The sequence below is a fragment of the Uloborus diversus genome, chromosome 7 (assembly GCF_026930045.1).
Source record: "Uloborus diversus isolate 005 chromosome 7, Udiv.v.3.1, whole genome shotgun sequence".
In the NCBI taxonomy this organism is placed as follows: domain Eukaryota; kingdom Metazoa; phylum Arthropoda; class Arachnida; order Araneae; family Uloboridae; genus Uloborus; species Uloborus diversus.
The window spans coordinates 53,839,131-53,860,211 of NC_072737.1; positions in this window are offsets into that span (position 1 = coordinate 53,839,131).

Below are 21,081 nucleotides of genomic sequence, written 5' to 3' on the forward strand. Positions count from 1 at the left end.
CATTAACTCAGCCCAATGACCCCGATATCTGCGTTCTACTGTAAAGATTTGATGATGAAACCTTTTCTCATGCTCACTGCTCATAGCTTTAGTTTTGAACGAAATAATCCCGAAAGAAGTGAACAAAATAGAGTTTCAGAGACAACTCATTCATCAAATGGTCACAGAACTTCCGAAGGGATTGTTTCACCAACTGTTTTTAGTTCTCATCTTCTCTGCTGCTTTAGAAATACTTGTAATATACCCTTAAAGGATTCTTGGGTATTTTTTTCTCTCCTCATTTTTTTTTTTTTTTTTTACAAAAACAGTGATTTTCATAATGGGGACGTTTTTTAAATTTTGAAAGTATGTTTTTCTGATAGAGCATGCTTAAGAACATAGGATTTGACCATTTTTAAAATAATTTGACAAAGTTTTTACTGTTTAAAAAAAATATTTAAGTCAGTGTGCAGACTCAATTTCATTTTCTACGGTTCTGCACATGACATCACAAATGATGAACTGCCATTCGCTGTTGCTATCCACGCGGAGAGTAATATTTAATTCGCTTCTTTACTCACATTTATGGCAACGATATGGTTAATAACAAGCATAGAGTGCAATATCAAATTCGCTTCTTGATTAACGTGGAATCGCGGTAGAGAGCAAGAGTAAGCGTTCAGTGCGCCATTGGAATACGCGTCTAAGTTCATTTGTGACTAAATAAAGACCACGCCTTGTTTGAAAAAATCGGACATTTTAAAAAATTAATTAAAAAATAACTGTTGAGAAAACGAAAGTATTTTCTGGGTCCATGTTATTATTTTGCTCATTCTATCAACTTCAGTGACTAAAAGTAGTACTTTTGACTGAAGGAAACCACCCCATTGCGCGTATTTGAAGGTTCGATAAAATTTTTTCTCTTTAACCTTAGCTTCAATATATCTTGGAAATTCCCCTCCAAGGTTTTTGAAAACTGTCTTTGTTCACAGCTTTCACGAAGTTCTTAATTATTCCCAGCAAAATGAGCATGAATGAAAGGAGAAATTGGTGGATCTACTAAAGGCTGATTTTGGGCATTTCTCTTCCCAGAATTTAAATTTCTTGGAGTCCATTCCGGTTTTTATGTAGTGAGATTCTCTATCCTAACCTGGGGTCGAAGTTTAGAAGGCAATCAGTCCCATAGGGGTTGTTTATCTGCCAGAAAAAAGAGCATTAGTGGGAGTTTGCTATCCTAGTTGGCTCTGTATCTTGAAAGCTAGAGCTAATCTCTACTTTTTATTGTGATTTTCCTGTTTAACGAGGCAAAATACTTCGGAAATAGCTATCTTTGATCCAGATGCATTTTTGGTGTTGACTAGTGTAATTTTTATTGTTTTTGTATTGAAGAAAGCTCGTTGTCTTTCCCACATGATTCACGACACGAGAACTCTTAACAAATTACAAACATAATTAAACTTAATTGTTTTGATAAAATACTATTATTAGATGCTTTTTTCTTTTCGAGGCTTAAGTATCCTATTTTCGAGTTAAATAACGTAATATTCGTAAGTCATTTAAAAGTATTTTCAGCAAAAAGTCGAATCCGCATTAGATTAAGCGGCAAAAAAGATCATACAGAGGTTAAAATTTACCTCTGTATGGAATCTTCAATGTACCCAATCCAGAGAGAGCGTCGGCAATCTTTGCGCAGTGATACATTCTAGGTTTTATTGGTGAACTGGGAATTGGCTGCTTCAGTTTAAATAAAGCATTTTGCGATAACAGTTACGATAACAGTTACGTAATCGTCGGCCGGATTTTGTGTGATGGAGAAAACAGACATTACGAAGCTGTCTGCAGAAGTTTATATTTTTAAAAGTGTTCTTAACTCTCGAGAAAAAAAAATATCATCAAAATAAAAATGCTATGTTTTATGTTTGCGAAACAATGGCATGCAAAAAAATTTAAATTCTAACCTACTTAAAAATAATGCCTACGTATAGTGCACATAGACGTAGTTAGATGCTTCCAACGTTAAATGGAAATTTATCTTAATGTCGCGCAGAAGCGGCGATCGGAACTAAAAAGTAGGGGGGGGGGGCCAAAAAAAAAAAAAAACTAAAGACATAGGACTTATACTGGCAGCAGCAAAAAAAAAAAAGAGAGAGAGAGAGAGAAACGTAAAAAATTTTGGTAGGGCAGGTTTTGATAGCAGATGAGTAGTAATTGATATAAATCAAATAACTTTACTTACTTTTTAATTAAGATTTTGATAAATTTTGTACACAATACCTTTTTTCGAAGATACACACTTGAACATGAATTAGATTTACATTATTTACCCCAAAGTATTTTGAGATGTCACAAACACTTGGTAATAATTTCCTTGAATAAGTATGGCTTATTTTTAAGTAAAACAATTGATTTACTAACATCTAAAAAATGAATACATTCACTAGAAGTTACTGCTTGTGCTTAATAAAGTTTCGTAAACATAAATACATCGTAAAACAAATAATTATGTTCTGAAAATTTTAACATTTCTGCTTTTTTATAATTTCTAGTTTTGGTTTTTAATTGGAAAATAAATAAATGAACTAGAAAAAGAGGGGAAAGGCAGAGGGAGAGGGAGCGGTTGCTCCTCTTGCCCTAGTTGCCCTGGTCACTGATATCGAGTACTTATTGGGAAAGCATTGCGGAAAAAAACACGAATAGAAACCTGTTTCGCCCTTTTGAAACACATATCTTCACTTAAAATTTTATAAATTGATTTATACTCGTAGCTAATACTTCAAAGCAAAGCCATTCACTAGAAAAAGTAACTTTAGAATGAAATTATAGCGTCGAACTGATTAAATTCAATTTCAATGCGTTTACTTTTCTAAAATACCACTCAAAAATTGTTTCCTATAAAAATAATCAAAATTTGGAGTTCATACCCAATGGGTTACCATAGTTGCATTTGATCCAGAAACATCTTGACAGATCGGGGATTCAGAATCTAAACGTTTCCCACAAACTTACATTGGTCGAGATCGCCCTCTGTTTATTGAAAGTTAGTTAAGGTGAATTTCCAGCGGTAACGGAAAAAACGGTTTTTACAAAAAAAAAAAAAAAAAAAAGAAAAAAAATCGATGAATTTCTGTCTGTGAGCATATTAAAACACATATTTTTTCAAAAACTGATGCTTAGACTTTTATACACATCATAGTAAGTTGCTAAAAAGCCAAAGCAAAGATTTTTTCGTTATAATTTTTTTAAATCAAATTAAAAAAACGAAGTAAACAAGTAAGTATTGAAGTAAATTAAATATGTAATGTCAAACAGTTCCAGTTTATCCTTTGTAAATTCAATGTAAAATACTGTTTTTGTTTCTGATATTATGAATAATAATGATCTCATTAAAAAGTAAGCATACAATTAACTCAAACTAACTAAAACAAAACAATTCAGGTTAGTTCCAATTAAAAAAAAGCTAACTATTAGAAACTTGCCATTCTGACGGATAATTCTTCATGCACAGCAGATGCCGGTGAACTAGCATTGTTATTCTATTTTAATTCTGCTAGCGTTTTAAATTCTTTCACCATTTAAATGACAAACTCCCCCCCCCCCCCCCAAAAAAAAGGAAATGACACCTTCAGCAGACACAATTTAGAATGTCTGGCTTTTAAAGTCACTTTTTAAAATTAAGGGAGGAATAACTAACAGTTAGCATTAATTCTTCCGATACAATTTAACAGAAGTTTAAGCTATTATGTGCAGAACTGGAAGCATTTCCAATACGAAAGTTGTGGGAAATGAGTGATGAGTTAATTACCGCTTCAGCACTCATTACAAACTGAAAAAGTTTCGAATGGGTTTAGTAACAATTGCGTTCTTTTTCAACCTAAAGTTAATTCTTTGACTGTGGTTATTTTTAGAAATCGAAAACGGATAGATGTGTATTTTGAATGCCTGCGTCATTGGGCGCGATTCATTAAGTACGTAAGGATTCTGGGGGGGGGGGGGGATAGAAAAATCTTTAGATACCCTTACTTTGAGGGGGGGGGGATCAAACACATTCTTTCGTAATATTTTCCTAGTAGATATTTTATATTAGAAATCGCGCGGTCAAGTGGTTTGGCAGGGATCATATTTCATTTACGTCTGGAAGATAAAAAACGTATTAGGATGATGTATTTTTTATTTGTTTTACAAAGAATAAACAATGTAAAATATAATAAAAGAATCGCACTATGTATGTCATGCTTTATTTTTAATTGTTATCGTCTTATAGACAAAAAAAAATCAAATTTTTAGTAAATATTTCTTCACACAAAAAGGTTTGATTTAATAATAGTAAATTTAATAACGATTTCAGTGATGTAAGTTCCGTTATTTTATTATTTTGAAAAACGAAATGGAATCTTATGCAAGAATAGGGGGGGAGGGGTTTGAAAAACATTGCGTACCCTTACATGGGGAAAGGGGTGTTAAAAATTGCCAAAATCATCATTACGTAATTAATGAATGGCTCCTCACAGCAGAGCAAAGTTTGAAAAGTTTGCTGAAAGACAAATAGAATTTACTGAAAAATTAATATTTGAGTGTATGTTGAACAGCACTTTTCCCTTGTTTTTGATCTCTTTCAGCAATGGGATTCTCACAAGACATTAAAAATAAAACTTTCAGTGTTATAAAGTTTATTACGCAATAAAGTATATGCTTTAAGCTAAAAAGCACAAAATTCATATTTCGAGAAATCTACGGAAATTTTTAAGTTCACTGCATAATGATTTACAGCGTGTACCAACAGTGAAAAATAAATCACATCAAGAAGAAAGAGAGAAAAAAGGGAAAATGGATGTAGGAGAACACATTTGCTGCACCGAAGAGAAAATTTCTTACAAAATAAACTGCCAGAGAGGGAATTTAGGCGGAACGGAAAGAGTAAATGAAATTGAAACAACTGAAAAGTAAAATGGGGATATGAAAAGAGATGCGGAGATTTTTCTATTTTGAAATTCTACCGGAAAAAGTAGGGATTGGAAAAAGCTTGATTCAATTTGGAACAAATCTGTGCTAAATCTATTTTTAAATCTTTGCAAATAATCCTTTAAATAAAAAATTGAAATCTCTTAGTTTTTATGATGGGAGACAAATTTCAGTTCATTCACATAGTATGCATGGCATGTTTAACCAAATTTACTAGTAGTAATGCAATAGAAAGTATATTTGCTTCCTTCTTTCTATTTTCTTCCGTTTTTCGATCTTTTTTGTGTGTATTGTTAAAGGAACAAGACCGTTCGATTGAGTAGATTTGAATTTTGTAGGAGATAATAGCTAAAGACTTGTAGTACAGGAAAAAGATTTTGCTGAAACTCAGTTTTGTTCTTTATTTCAATTTCATATTCAGGAAAAGTACATTAAAAAAAAAAAATCTTTGACACATTCTGCTTTTGAAAGATTAAACTGCGTAGAATAAAATTGTTCCGAATATACCTTATTAGATTGTACTTGATAAATATTTAAAATTTATTTTTGAAGTATCCTATATAGGTATTTTTCGATTGTCTTGTTTCGTTGTTGACGACAATAACAATGGAAAGATATATTTTTTAAAAAACCAAATTAACTTCCATAATAATGTTTGATCAAAAGATGCTATTTTGTTAGTAGATATTGTAAGCAAAATATTAAGATTCTAAAGTATCTATTCTGAATACAGAGCTCAAGTACTAACATTCTGAAGTTCTTTTACTTTATTTGACATTTCATACAATGTGATATTTGATTAATATTTGCAACGCTCTGCTAGTTTTTTGCGTAAAAGGTTTTCCTAACATATAAAACTGGAATCTTATTCAGACTATTATTCTTTAGAGTTAACACTGCATTATTGGACCCCCGTGAGTACTACAGTGGTATTTTACCGATTGAGTGATGTCCTGAAAATAACTTGGATCTTTTGATTGAGATCAGGATTCGGGCAGCTTCTGATCTAGAGTCATCTGAACTTGTAACGGAGATTTGGTGGATTTTGCGACTACGACAGATTTAACATGCATCAGTTACAATTGACGTACGTGAATGGTCATTGGCCTCGGCCGGTACCGAGCACGTGACATTCTGACTGTCATTACCTGTAAACTGTTTGTTGCGAATAAACGTTTCCTAATCTTCCAAACAAAATCTGTCTTTTACCGGAAAATATGGGAAAATTGGAACGGATCTAAAAGAAATCTCATAGTTTTCAATGAGTTAGTCTGTATGTATTATTTTTTCAATAACTTACTTTAAGAACAAGTTTTACGCAAAGTTTTGAGTAAAACTTGTTCTTTTTACCCTCATGTACCCTTCAAGTTATTTTAAGGAACATATTTAGAGTATACTGATGGAAAAGTTCTTTGAAAACGGGGCGTGGCTTTAGAGTCTGTGAACTCTGGATTTTTGAAACTAATTTGGTACTAATTCAAGGAGGGAGTGATTGATAAGTAGATGCTGTTAATTGATTACATACCACCTTAAACTCTATAAAAAATGCCCAATCAAGGGTATACTTTTGGAAAAATCCTTTGAAAACGAGCGTGACTTTAGAGGGTGTGAACTCGGGATTTTGCAACTAATTTGGTACTAATTCAAGGAAGAAAGAAAAATACAGGAAGAAAATACATGAAGTTTGTTTGGCACTCTTGGCTTCCTTAAGACGTTTTCCACCTCCAGCTCAGACACTTCCTTAGCAGGACTGATGAGTGCTAATAAGCACGAAACCGCAGTCCTCGGCTGGAATGACTGAGTTGGCGGGGTTGTTCATGCATTTCTGCCTTAGCCCTGGCTATAGGGCGGTAACTTACTGAAATGAGGGAATGCTTGGTAGGCATATGTTCATTGATGACATACCACCTTGAAGTCCCTCAATATACTCAATCAAGGGCGTGGATTTAGAGTGCGTGCTTTCTGGATTTTCGAAACTAGTTTGGTACTACTTAAAGGAGGGAAGGAGATAATTCCTTGGAATTAAATAGATGTTAATTCCTAACACACCACCCAAAAGTCTACAAACAGTTCTCAATCAAGGTATACTGATGCAAGAGTTCTTGGAAAATAGTGCGTGACTTTAGAGTGTGTGTGAAATCTGGATTTTCAAAACTCAAGGAGGGAAGAGAAGAATGTTTGGTAAGCAAATGCATTTAATTGATAACGTACCACCTTAAAGTCTCTAAAAAGGCTCAATCAAGGGAATACTGATGGAAGACTTCTTAGAAAGTGGCGCATGGTTTTAGAATGTGAACTCTGGATTTTTTAATTAAATTCGGTGCTAGTTCATGGAGGGAAGGAGGGAATTCTTGGTAAATAAATGTTCTCAGTTGATAACCGTACCACCCTAAAATCTGTAAAAAATGCAAAATCCAAAATCATATGTATTGATAAATAATCAGTACAAAAGTTTTCAAACATAGCAACTGGTAATTTGGGACTAAAGGAAAGTATTAAAAAAAAAGTAAAAACAAAAACGTAACATCATCTGGAAAAAGCTTCCAGTAAAAGTGGACGCAACGCAGTATGTATTCCAATTCAGCACTTCTCTTCTGAATAATATTATTTGCGTCACCTGCTAAAGCATTGAATCGTCTATTCGCATAGCAAATAGCACTTCCTATTTCAATGCTGAGCGACATCATTGTCTGTTTACATTATGTAGCGTTCCTTCAGCCTGCCTGATCTCTAGGACTCCCGAGAATTTTCTTGAACATTAGGAAAGAGCCACGAAATATTTCTAAATAAAGGAAAGGAGGAAGAAACGGCATTGTTTACTGCAGTAAATATTTTGTCTTTTAAATACTGTTGATACTTTTAGATACCTGTAACTTTTCTTTTTGTCCCTGCAAATAAACTTAGTGTAAATAAAATAATGACAAAGAGTTATGTTCTGAAACCGTCTGCATTACGCAATAACAAAATAATTTGATTTTAAAAGTTGGGCATAATCATTGCTTTAATTATCGCAATTTAAACAATGAACATGTTTTAGTTATATTAACTTCTGCTGGAGATTTTATTTACACAATTTTTGGTTTTTTTAAGTTCAAATAGTCAAATTTTAGCGTTGAATAGTTTATATTTTTTATATGTTGTAATTTTTTGAGCTTCAAGTTGCTGTTTTAAATTTTAAAGGGTCAATTGAAATTATACAGTGTTATAAAAGTATTAGAAAATAATTCTGAGTGGAGATAAGTGTTAATAAAAATTAAAGCTATACTTTTATGCTAAATTACTCTGCAATTAATCTCATTCATAAATAGATCAAAACAACTTGAATGCATTCTAAAGATTTAAAGTTGTTGCATTCACGTATTTCTGGGTTAAACCTTTTACAATACAGAAGACGTAAATGAAAATATACCCTTGAAAAAACTAGCGTCCCCTTCCTTCAAAAGACGGTATGTAGCCCTGAAGCGAGAGAGCGGAATACTTTGCAGTTTTTGTGTTGTAAGAAAAAAAAAGCGGTTTTTTTTCGTATTTACTCATTAGTGTTGTTTATGCTTATCTTGTTGATAAATTTCAATGCGCAAATTCGTAGCAACAATAAAATGTACTTGTTATAAGATTTACAACAACGCGTGTTTTTTTTTTTAAACTAAAAAACAAGTTCCTAAACAAGTGCATATTGTTTTGAATTAAATTTGTTTTTTCAAATTAAAATACACACTATGAATTTTTAAGTGATTAAGTTAACCCAACTTCATTTTCATCATTAAAAGACGAACTCCGGAATGTTTCAAACATTTATTTACATGCATTTTTGTGACCAAACAGTTTGGTTCTTTGAAAATTGCTTTCACTTTAGAAGTAACGTTTTGTATTGAAAAATCCAAATATTTTCCACTTTATACTGTCATTAGTAGATAAATAGCAGTGTGTACAAAATTAGATGTGAGAGTTGTTTGAAGTAAAACGTATTCGAAATTCCGCAAACACCCGTCAAATTTCCCACTGCAGAAAACTGGAAATTCTTTATTTGCCAGTATTTAGTAGTATCAGTTTCATTAGCAGTCATCCTTCTGAAATAGTGGCCACTTTTTTACTCAAAGTACAAAACGATGTACTTTTATAAATCTGTCGCAGTCAAGGTATCTAAATACATTATTTAATGTTAGTTTGAAATTTTTAACGAATTGAACATTAAAAGCGAATCTTGATTTTGTTAGTAAAGATTGTATCAATTATTTAATTTCTTTTGGACATTTTAAGGCCTTTTTTTTTTAATGTGGCGATAGACAGATTATTTTTTAACCGTCAATTTTTTGTCATTTAGTACCCCTGAGGTCGGTGGCGATTTATTTTTTTTTTGTAAGAGCCATTTTCTGTTATTCAGTCACCCTGAAGTCGGCGGCGAAGGCTAATTTCAGACCTTTATGCCCAAAGCAATCTATTTCTAAAATGAAATACACAAAGGCATTTGGTATAATTATCATGAATTCCAACATAGAACTAGATAATAAGACGAAATCTTCATTAGTGTCAAGAGAATAAAAACAGCCTCAAGCAATTCCGTGGTTCTCTGAAAATTTCGTAGGTAAAAGTACTCCTGAAACAACTTAGACAAAAAATTTTAATATGAGCAAGCAAACAAGAAATAGGTAAATACTTTCGTGCAGAGAAGTAAATTTAAATCAAGAAGGTTTTAACGTACAAAATTAGTAGATTACTGCAACAATCTGAATGTGCGAGTAATCTATCATATTACTTGTAGCAATCTGCAAATTTTGTGCGCTAAAACGTTGTTGATTTCCATTTAAGCACACAGGGTTAAGCACAGGGTTTTTTTTTATCAGGGTTACCCACTTGGGGGGGGGGGGGGTCTTGGCGCACACTGCGCCATTGAAACTTTTAAAGGACTGTTTTTACGGGTATTTTTTTCATTTAAAGGAGGCTCTAACTTTTTTTTTTTGGGGGGGGGGGGGGCAGGGTCTTAGCGATATATAGAGGAAGGGAAGGCACCCATGTGTTTTGCGATTGTGCAGAAACTCCTTTTTATAAAATAATAACGTTTTTGAAAAGTACTTGATCTAAAGAAAACAAAAATCCGTCAGATATGCTACCTAGAAGAGATTTAAAGGGATATAAATGTGATATGTATTCATGCCTAACTCTATTCCTTCGAATAATAATATTCGCGTTTGCCTGCTGCAGCAGTGAATCTTCCGTTTCCTATGGCAAATACCACTTTCTATTCAGCGCTGAGAGGCATCGTTGTCTGTTTACATTACCAAATGCTCCGTCAAGCACCACTATTTTGAAGAGCTTCTGAGTTTATTTTCAGAAAAAAAAGGACAAAGTAGAAAATACTTTTGCATAAAAGCATTGGCAAAAGGTTTTGAGTTATGCAGCAAATATCTCAATTTTCACACGTAAGTAAAGGTATCATATTCAAAAATATATTTTTCGTAAATAACAGTAAAATTTATTTTTATGAAATGCATTTTTCTAGGTTCTGCTTATTAAGATGTACTTTATCACATAATAAGTACATTGTAGCTAAGTAATATTTTCCCTATAATATTTCAATTTTTAATCCGAAAACTAGCTCAAATAATCAAAAACTGAAAATTGCAAGGAACACCAAATAAACAATTTAACAAATACTCAAAGTTTTTGAAATGATAAATTTAATTTCGGCAATTGTCGGGTCGATAATGTGGGCTGTATCTAAGTTTAAGAATAATCTAACTCAAATAAATTTGATTTATTATTTAGCAAAAAAAAAAAAAAAAAAAAAGAGAGAGAAAACCATTTACTTGCAAATGTATACAATGGAGTGCAAATGTCACTGATGTGACTGAACTCATGAACTAAAAATATAGACTTCTAGTTGAGATAGCTCAGGGTTTTCTGATAATCACACAAAACAGTTATCTGTTTCCTCGCCAAGTGACAATTAGTTGCACCGCTTAATTTCAACGATGCATTAATGCTAACTGACGCTTTTTTGGTGATAAATGTTTTGTATAACTCAACTTTTTACAACTAGCCGTTAAAAACAATGATTGTTATTGAATACATATTAAAAGGGGAAAAGCGAAAACTAAAGCCCCGGATGTTGACAATGTTTTTTTTTTCTTCAACTTTTACATTTCTGGGCTGTTTTTAAATGTTTTATGGCATTTTAAAAATCTTAGGGATTTTTTTTTGACTCAAATACCATTTTGCTGCACATTTAGGGCATTTTCATCACTTTGAATGCATTGAAATTCGGTTTTCTTTTACCTTTAAATGAACCTAAATATATACAGCGTATCTCTGTTTAGCATGCACCAGCTCTATTTTCGCAACCCCGTTAGTCCTAAATTAATCCTTCTAAATCAGAAAATGAATCAGCACTTAATCTAAATAAAGGCTTACCTGCATATCGAGTTTTGTCCGAATCCTTGTGTTATTTCTAGAGATATAGAAGTAAAAAAAAAAAAAAAAGAGCTGATGTGTGCTCGACATGACTTTCTTTTACTCTAACTCATTGTTATTTTCTCATTATTGGCATTTTTAACGGGATTCATTAGTTAACTCTCTAAATATCACCAACAGCGGCCAAATTGAAACCAGATTTAAAAAAAAATTACCAAATTGCTCGCCAAGTTGGCGCCAAAACTTGGCGACCAAAAGACTGGCGATGTATCGCCAAGTGTCCGCCAAATTATAACACTACTTGAGTTTACATCGAAATTACCAATGATTTCCCCCCCAAAAAAGAGCAAAAGACCCCTTTTGGAGCATTCGAATGCAACCAAAAAGGGAGTTGCACAACTAGACCTCACTAGGGGTGTAGGTACCAAATTTCAACTTTCTAGGACATTCCGTTCTTGAGTTATGTGACGTACATACACAAATACGCACATACATACGTACATACAGACGTCATGAGAAAACTCGTTGTAATTAACTCGGGGTTTGTCAAAATGGATATTTCGGGTGTCTGTACGTTGATAGGCCACGTGTGGTCGGGTTGAAAAATAAACAACATTCATTCGAGAGTGAGCAAAATGGAAATTATGGCCGATTTTTGAGTGAAAATTTTTTCGCGAATACAATACTTCATTTTTTGTAAAAGAAAGTAAAAAAAAAAAACGATTTGTCTTCCCCTTTGGAGTTTTTGCTTCGGAAGTGAATTATTCATCGAGATGTGAAACGCGGTGTTTAATGACCTACACCACTTTACATATGTCGACAATAACGCTTCTTAGGGGTAAATTTAACGGCCAACAAGGGTTTAAAACTATGTGTTTGTAAAAGTTATAAATTTCAAAATTTACGAGACTTTGAAGTGTGTTTTTACGTATCAAAGAATAATATTTGCATTTATTTTTTAAACTTTCAGTATCTTAACGCTGCACGTTTTGTCCATTTTCGAAATTGGAAGTATGCATTCCCAAACATGCCAAACTAACGAATGAGAAAATCGCGAATCGTCCTTTTCAAATTCGATGGTTTGCCGCAGTGCTAATTGGGCTTCCTACTGGTTATAACTACTTCAAACGATAGTTTTACACCTAAAGTTATCTATTAAAATTAAAACATTAATAACTATACAGATCAGGTGAAAAAATAATTTTGTTTTGGCTCTCCTGAAAAGTGCCAATTTTCACATTCGTTAGTTCAGCATGGTGCCGACGATATGCAGAGTACAAATTCGCTCTTTTAGGATTTTTACAATCTTACTTATCATCAAACGAGTGATTTTTTTTTGAGCAATCACGATTGCTTATTGTTCTCACTTTGATGTCCTATCATTTTATTTTCCCCCTGCCTCCCTCTGCAGCACCACCGTCGGCCGACCGCCTCCCGATGCTGCTCCTCTAGCGAAAACCGTCTCCAGGTTGCGTCACTTGCCTACACACACGCAAACATACACACACCTACACACACACATACGCACACACATACACGCACAACCACAACACAAACACATACACACACACCTACACACAACTACCCACACGTAAACATACCCCCCACACAAACACACAACTACCCACCCACGCGCACAGAAACACACATGCCTACACACATACCCTCACACACAAACAAACATACCCCCCCCACACACACAAACACGCACTCGTGACACACACTCGTGATTGCGAAAAACATAATTTGACCTCAAGATGTCAAAGTTCAAATTATTTTTTTTTCATTTCAGCCAAAATCAAAAGTCACTGATGCATATATTCTCCAACCAATTGAAACATTCTCAGAAATTCAATAGCACTGCAGGGATCCCCCTCCCCGGTCCTTGCTTATGTATCTTTCTATTATTCTGTTTATTTCAAGAGCAAGATGAGTTTTCTACGTGAGTAATAACATCGAATCGTCATAGGCTTGCCACGCGTATTCGAAATCGGAGCCATCACAATCACGCTTAGCGTCTGATTTATTATGCATGCCTTATGCTCCTAAAGACAAGGTGAACTTGATTCAATCATTTAGTGAAGGTAAGATACGTAATTTTGCACTTAGGAAATTGAATTTTGAAAAATGTAAGAAAAAAAAACAAATCCTGGTTCTTGCTGCTGCTGCATTGCACGCTTAAGAGCTGAGCCTTGGTGAAACTGTTACCGTGTTCCATTCCTTAAGAAGACTTTGTAAAACTCTACAAAATTAACTTTGTAGGTAAGCATTTTGTTAAAGTAATGTGGGGAAGATTGTGGGGAAAGTGAAATAATTAACATTTACTTTTTCTGAAATTGCAGTACATAAAAAAAAGAACCAGGTATTTTTTACGAAAATAAGTGAATGAATAATCAAGTCAGTGAATTACAGTACATAATGAAAGAACCAGGTATTTTATACGAAAATAAGTAAATGAATAATTAAGTCAGTGAATTATAATTTGGAGAAATGCGAATGAATTAATAAATGCATACATAAGATCGTGAGGAAAGTGTAATAGCTAAGATAACTTACTTTCTCCAAAATTACAGTACATAAAGAAAGAACCAGGTATTTTGTATTAAAAAGGTCAATAAATAAATAATTTAGTAAGTGAATTATTTGCTGGAGAAATGCAAATGAATGAATTAATAAATACATACATAAGGGATTTATTAAACGATTGAATTAATAAATGCATACGTAAGAGATTTATTAAGCGATTGAATTAATAAATGAAATGAACGGTTTGACTTTGCCCGATCAGCTTTTCCTGCGTGCATTTGACTAACTGTACAAAACATTCAAAATAAGCTTATTATTGAATACATAAATACTGCATTAAATATATGTATGTCTCAATGAAGATTCAAACTGTAAATAACAATAACTTTAACTTTTTATAATTAAAAAAATGATTTTTTATTTACAGACAAAATGTTATTAAGAATCAGTTTAGAAAAAAAAAAAAAAAAAACTGTTTGTATTATCATATGCCCGGTAGGAAAAAGTTACCTCTGCCTTGATCTTTAGATCTTTCGGGAAGAGACTAAATGCTCAACTACATACATATTTAAAATATTATCTGATAGATGGCACTAAAAACAGAGTAAATAATTTATTGTTTAACATTTTTTCACATTCCTCTAGTTTAAAATTTTTAAGATGTCAATTAATTTCAGGGTAATGACTTTTAGTGAAAGTATCAATAAGAAATGATAAATGATTACGAGTTGTTTTGAGTGATGTTAAGTGTTCATGAACTCTTTGTAATGTTTAAAACTTGAATTAAACGTAAAAAATACGGATACGAAAATTTAGCTGTTCCATTGAAATCATGTGTTGGAAAAAAAAAATAGAAACCTACCAAGAATTTTCTCTACTTAGTATAGAAACCAGTGTTTATATTTCTTATGTGAAACCATTTTTTATGTATACAATCTAGAATATTTTTATGCAAATTATATTTTTCAAAACAACTTTATCTTCAACCATCTTGGAGCCAAGGAAAGTAACTCTGAAGAAACCTTTCCATTTCTTTTCTCAACACAACTCTGTTAACTCTTTTTCTTTCTTAGTTTCAATCGAGCCAATAATGCAGTAAGATTTTTATAGAGGCTAAGATGAAATGCTTTCAGATACAAAATACACTTTTTTGTAGTAAAGTTGTAGTTTTGTTGTTTGTTAGTAAATGGGTTCGAAAACATACAGTTGCATCATTATAAACACAAACCTTTTTTTTTTTTTTTTGATGAGTTAGTAAGATAAGATATTAGATACAGTACTTAACCAAAGTATAATATAATTCAAATATTCAGTATTTGCGCTGTTTCAAAGAAAAAAAAATGCTTTTGAAGCAAAAGTTCTTACAAAACCTTTGTGCAAATATAAGAACTAAGCACTGAGAATCTTAAGCGGAAAATATAGGGGAATGTGAGGCAAAGTAAAACAGCGGGGAAAAGTGAAATGGTGAAATATTTACTCTGCTTTTAGCGCCATCTATCTGGTAATATTTGAACTACGTAGTAACACATGTAGTCGATTCCATTCAGGAAAAAATATCGCTGGAGATTTAAGCATTTGATATTATAGGCAATTTTAAAAAAAGTACTCATATTGTAATAATTTGTTGTAAGTCAAAAATTATTCTTTTTTCTATAAAATCGTAAAGTTCTTGTTATCAACATTTATCTATTTCTAAATATTCGGTGAAATATCATTTTAGTTAATGTTAAACTTATTTACATTTTAAATTTATCTTCAAGTAGTTAAGTAAATGCGACGAAAAGTGGATGGGGTAAAGTGAAATAGTTCACTTACTGAATCATTTACTAAATCACTTACATTTTCACTTGTTAATTAATTAATTTACGTTCCTTCATTAAGTAATTTACTTATTTGTTCATTCATTCACTTATTTTCTTTTTCATTCACTCTTTTACTCGCTTATTTGCTATTTTTCATACATTAATTATATATATTTTAAAAATTATTTGTTTAATGTATCAATATCTTTTCATTTATGAATTCAACTTTCTCTTTACTGATCAATTTGATCAAAAATATTTCTTAGAATCTAATAGAAGGTATTTCTTTACAAAAATATGTTATTTTTAACTTTACCCAATGAAAGGAAAAAGTGGAAAAGTTTCATCTTTTTGGAAGGCACGATTTTAGAGTCAAATATTAAAAATATTGTTTTAATGCTAGTTTCATTATCCAATAAAATGTTCTTTCTTAATGTGCAGTAATTTCAAAACAAATTTCCTATTTCTTCATTTTGAAAAAACTCAGTCATCTTAACTTTGCCCAACATTCTCCTACATGTTGACAGAGAGAGAGAGAAAAAAAAGAGTACCATTTTTATGACATATGAGGCAGTGAGTAGCTAAAGGATGTAAGTGAACGAAATAAAGTTTTTAGTAAAACGGGTTTAAAGTTCCGATCCTAAGTAGGTACTCATTATTTTTTTCCTAAATCATGCTGTATAGCAGCTCCTACCAGGGCTACTAGCAACATATCTTGCCCCAAAGCAGAGGAGAGGTTCTTCTACTACTTATAATGGTCATCTCCATTTTTTACTTCCATTTACAAAAAAGGAAGTATTGTATTCGCGAAAACAATTTCACTCAAAAATCGACCCTAATTTAAATTTTACTCACCCCCGAATGAATGTTGAGTTTTTTTTTTCGACTCGACCACACGTGGATTAGTGCCCAAGAACGTATAGACCCCCGAAATATCCATTTTGACGATTCCCGAGTTAATTACAACGAGTTTTCCCGTGACGTCTGTATGTACGTATGTGCTTATCAGTGGCGGCTCGTGGGGGTGGGGGGGCGCGGAGGGGGCCTGGGCCCCCTCACTATTTTCAAACAATTTCTATTTTTACTTATTTTTCCTTTGTGTGAGTGTGTGTGCGTACGAGCTTGAAATTAAAGAAAAAAAAAATGGATTGCAGCCTTTTCTTGCGCATAACCCGTGGATTATCAGTTAAAAAAGTGTAAAGTTAATGAGGTACGGATTATACGCTGCCGCGGATTATCTGTTCCTTTTACTCCCTCAGCACCAACGCATTGAACCCCAATATTTACAGCAGGATTCGCAGAGACCGTTGCCCTGCCTGTATGCTTTTTATTTTACGTAGCTTGATTGTTCTGGCTATGTAAAATAAACAACATACAGTAAATGAAGAAGCCTTCATTTGCACAAGGTTAGACCGTTTGCTCCTTTCTTGACTCTTTGCCTTCAAGTAATTAGCGTACGATAATGATAATTTAGAGTTTAAAATAAATTTAATTTTATCTATTTAACACAAATAATTATTTTAAGAAGGTTTTAATATAAAAAAATCTTTTTTCTTTTTAAAAAACGGGGGGGGGGAGGATGCGAGTGCACCCATGATCTGGTCCTCTCACTTTTTCAAGGCACGAATCGCCAGTGGTGCGCATGTATATCGCATAACTCAACCTCTTCTTTTGGTTGCATTCGGGTGTTTCTAAAGGGGTCTTTGCCAATTTTTGGGGGGAAATCATTGTTAATTTCGATGTAAACTCAAGTGGTGTTATAATTTGGCGGAATTTGGCGATATATTGCCAGCATTTTGGTCGCCACGTTTTGTCTTCAACTTGGCGACAAATTTGGGGATTATTATTATTATTTTTTTTTTTTTAATCTGGTTTCAATTTGGCCGCTGTTGGTAATATTTAGAGAGTAAACTATTGAATCACATTAACAATGCCAATAATGGGGAAATGACATTAAATTGGAGTAAAAGGAAGTTATGTTATGCATACATCAGCTCGTTTTTTAAATTTTGTCACTTACATCCCTTTGCTTTTCACTGCGTCATGTGGCAAGTCTTCCGAATATTTTAATGAATATTTGAATATATAAATAGCTATCGCAGGTGTCGGGTATGCCGTTTAAGGAAACCAAATGACATAACCAATTACAAAAGGGCGGATGCGGAAAATGTTGAAGGGGAGGACGATTGTTTTTTACTCTTTGCTCTTTGGAACTTCAACTTCTAGAAGTTTTTGCTGGAGTATACTGAACCCCATCGCTTACCCTTAAGTAATCAAAGGTGTCCTACAGGTGTGTTTCTTTCGAAAATATCCAAGGTGAGCCTTTAAACCTATCCCTAGTATCATCTAAGAGCGTCTAAAATTGAGATTTTGAAACTTCAGTTTCGAAAAAATCCTTTAGAAAGTTCCGATCCCTATCTCTAGAATAATAAGAGATGGGTTACGATTGCGTTTTCAAAACTTCAGTTCCGGAATAATTCCGGGTATGAGCTCTCTTTCTTCTAACACCATCGAACATTATGTAGAATTGCCTTTTTAAAACATTAATATAAAAAATATGCATTAAAAAATGTTCCTGTATTTCAGCTCAAGGAGGGGGCGATCGCCCCATCGTCCCTCCTTGCATCCGTCCTTGCAATTACATAAACAATTAGAAATGTCAGTCTGAACACAAATAGTTTGGAAAGAAAAATTATCAGCAAATATTTATGATTATTTCAATAAACTTGTAATTGTTATGCATATAATGGGTAGTTGCCTTCAAATCTTGCAATATTTATTCAGTAATTATTAATAAGTTATAATACACACCTCTTATGCAGGCCAAACACGATTGGGCTTCACTTCATATTTTCAATGTTGGCATAGATCATGATGATTCTTTGTGTCCTTAGTTTTTAAATGAGCGAAAAGTAGAAACTAAAATATCTATTTTTACTATTAGTCACTGTATAAAAGTCGCTTAAAAATCATTTTCCTTACATTTTAAACGTATCAGTAATCATAACTATTTTCACCTTAGAGCAAATATAAAAATACCTAGTTGAGGAGTGAAAATACGTAGTTTTGATCATTTTTAAAATATGAATCATATGCAATTCTAATAGCTGTTTTATATATGTTTAAATCATATCACAGGAATTACCATGTAATTCAACACTATGTAAATATAAGAAAAAATGATACCAAAATTCGAGATTTTGCAACACTTGAAGAACTTCTGAATGATGATTTTATTAATGTTTTGAAAGCGTCTAAAAATCGAAAACCGTTCAAAGAATCTTTAATAATAATAAAGCTGAAAGTCTCTCTGTCCGGATCTCTCTCTGTCTGACAGGATCTCTGTGATGCGCATAGCACCTAGATCGTTCGGCCGATTTTCATGAAATTTGGCACAAAGTTAGTTTGCAGCAGGGGGGGGGGGTGTACCTCGAAGCGATCTTTGGAAAACTCGATTTTGTTCTTTTTCTATACAAATTGTAAGAAAGTTTTTCCGAGCAATGATCACAACGTGGAATAGTAAATTACGAAATCATCATAACGTGGAGCCGTAACATGTACGAGCCATTCAACATAGCAAATTGGCGAGAAATTCATCATCCATTATTTGTTAATATACAGGCAAACCAAATGACCTTTTAATTTTCTACTACGGGCAAAGCCGTACTCGTGCCACTAGTTGAATATAAAACTTTGATATTTTGCAAGGCTTATTGCAGAAACGGCTTTTTAAAATATTTTTATCCGAGGAAAATTTTATTTCAATGTTCATAGTATTCAACACTGTGCAGTGCACTTAGTAGGCTTCAGTATGAAGTATATACGGGCGTCCCTCTAATAACACGGTACTTGAATTGCAAGGTTTCAGTATTACACGGTACCAAATTTGCGATTATTATTACACGATTTCAATACTACGCCCCCGGTACAAAATTTGAATTTAATACTTCATTGTTGACGAAAGTTATCTTTAAAAAAGATGGAATTTCATTTTTGTTTAATACATTCTGTTAATGTTTGACAAAACGATAATAAGTTTTTTCTTTGTTTTACGAAACCTGGTTTCGATATAACACGGTACAGATCCATTGCTTCACATTATTTCTTATGTCTCGTATAACAAGGTTTCGATGTAACATGAAACACGGTTACGATAACACGAAACACGGTTTCGATACAACACGATACATACTGACATGATTTTTTACTATGTACATGACTAATTAGTGTAACAATAAGTTGAAAATTTGTTTAAAAAAAGTCTCGTATAAACAAGGTTTCGATGTAACACGAAACACGGTTTCGATACAACACGATACATACTGACATGATTTTTACTATGCACATGACTAATTAGTGTAATAATAAGTTGAAAATTTGTTTAAAAAAAGTCTCGTATAAACAAGCTTTCGATGTAACACGAAACACGGTTTCGATACAACACGATACATACTAACATGATTTTTACTATGCGCATGACTAATTAGTGTAACAATAAGTTGAAAATTTGTTTAAAAAAAGTCTCGTATAAACAAGCTTTTGATGTAACACGGTTTCGATAACACGAAACACGGTTTCGATACAACCCGATACATACTGACATGATTTTTACTATGTACATGATTAATTAGTGTAAAAAATAAGTTGAAAATTTGTTTAAAAAAAGTCTTGTATAACACTGTTTAGATACTACACGGAACGAATTAACCGTGTTATACGAGTGACGCCTGTACATATTTTTTCTGTTACACAAAAATTGTCCGAAAAGAATGCTTATAGCAGGTAATTCAGATTGAGCCAAAGTATACCGGTTTGTAATTATCTTCAACTGATGTGTTTTTAATTACGGATGACAGAAAAGAATGTTCAATTACATAATTCTAGATACATTTCCATTGATGAAATCGGCGGAAACCCAGTTGCAATTCAGAAAATGTTCCCAGATTAATTCGGATTGTGAAAGAAATTGATTGAACATTATTAATTGTAAAGGATTTTTTCCGCATTTAAACGGCCAGGGAAATTAAAGTAATCTTACATCAAAAGAACAATTTTTCATAAAAATAGAAATAAATTATTTTCTTTATGAGAAAGGAGCCGTTCGAATTAGTTTCAAAATTACAATAAATCATTCGCTTCAAAGGAAATGTTTAAGTATCTTTCTAAATTAAAAGGATTGTGTTCCTGAAACACGTAGAGTAATCTTCAAAGCGTTTCATTAAAGTATTTTTTGTACATTATTGCTTGCTCTTTAGTTTCTCATAACTACAATTTAATGATAGCCTGAGAGGAAAATTAGAAAAATGAATCAATAAATAAGAACCAGAATAATGCATGAAATGTGACGGAGTAGTTTTCCGTCTTTGTACTAATTGTTTCTTTTTTTTTGATAATGTTTTAAAATTAT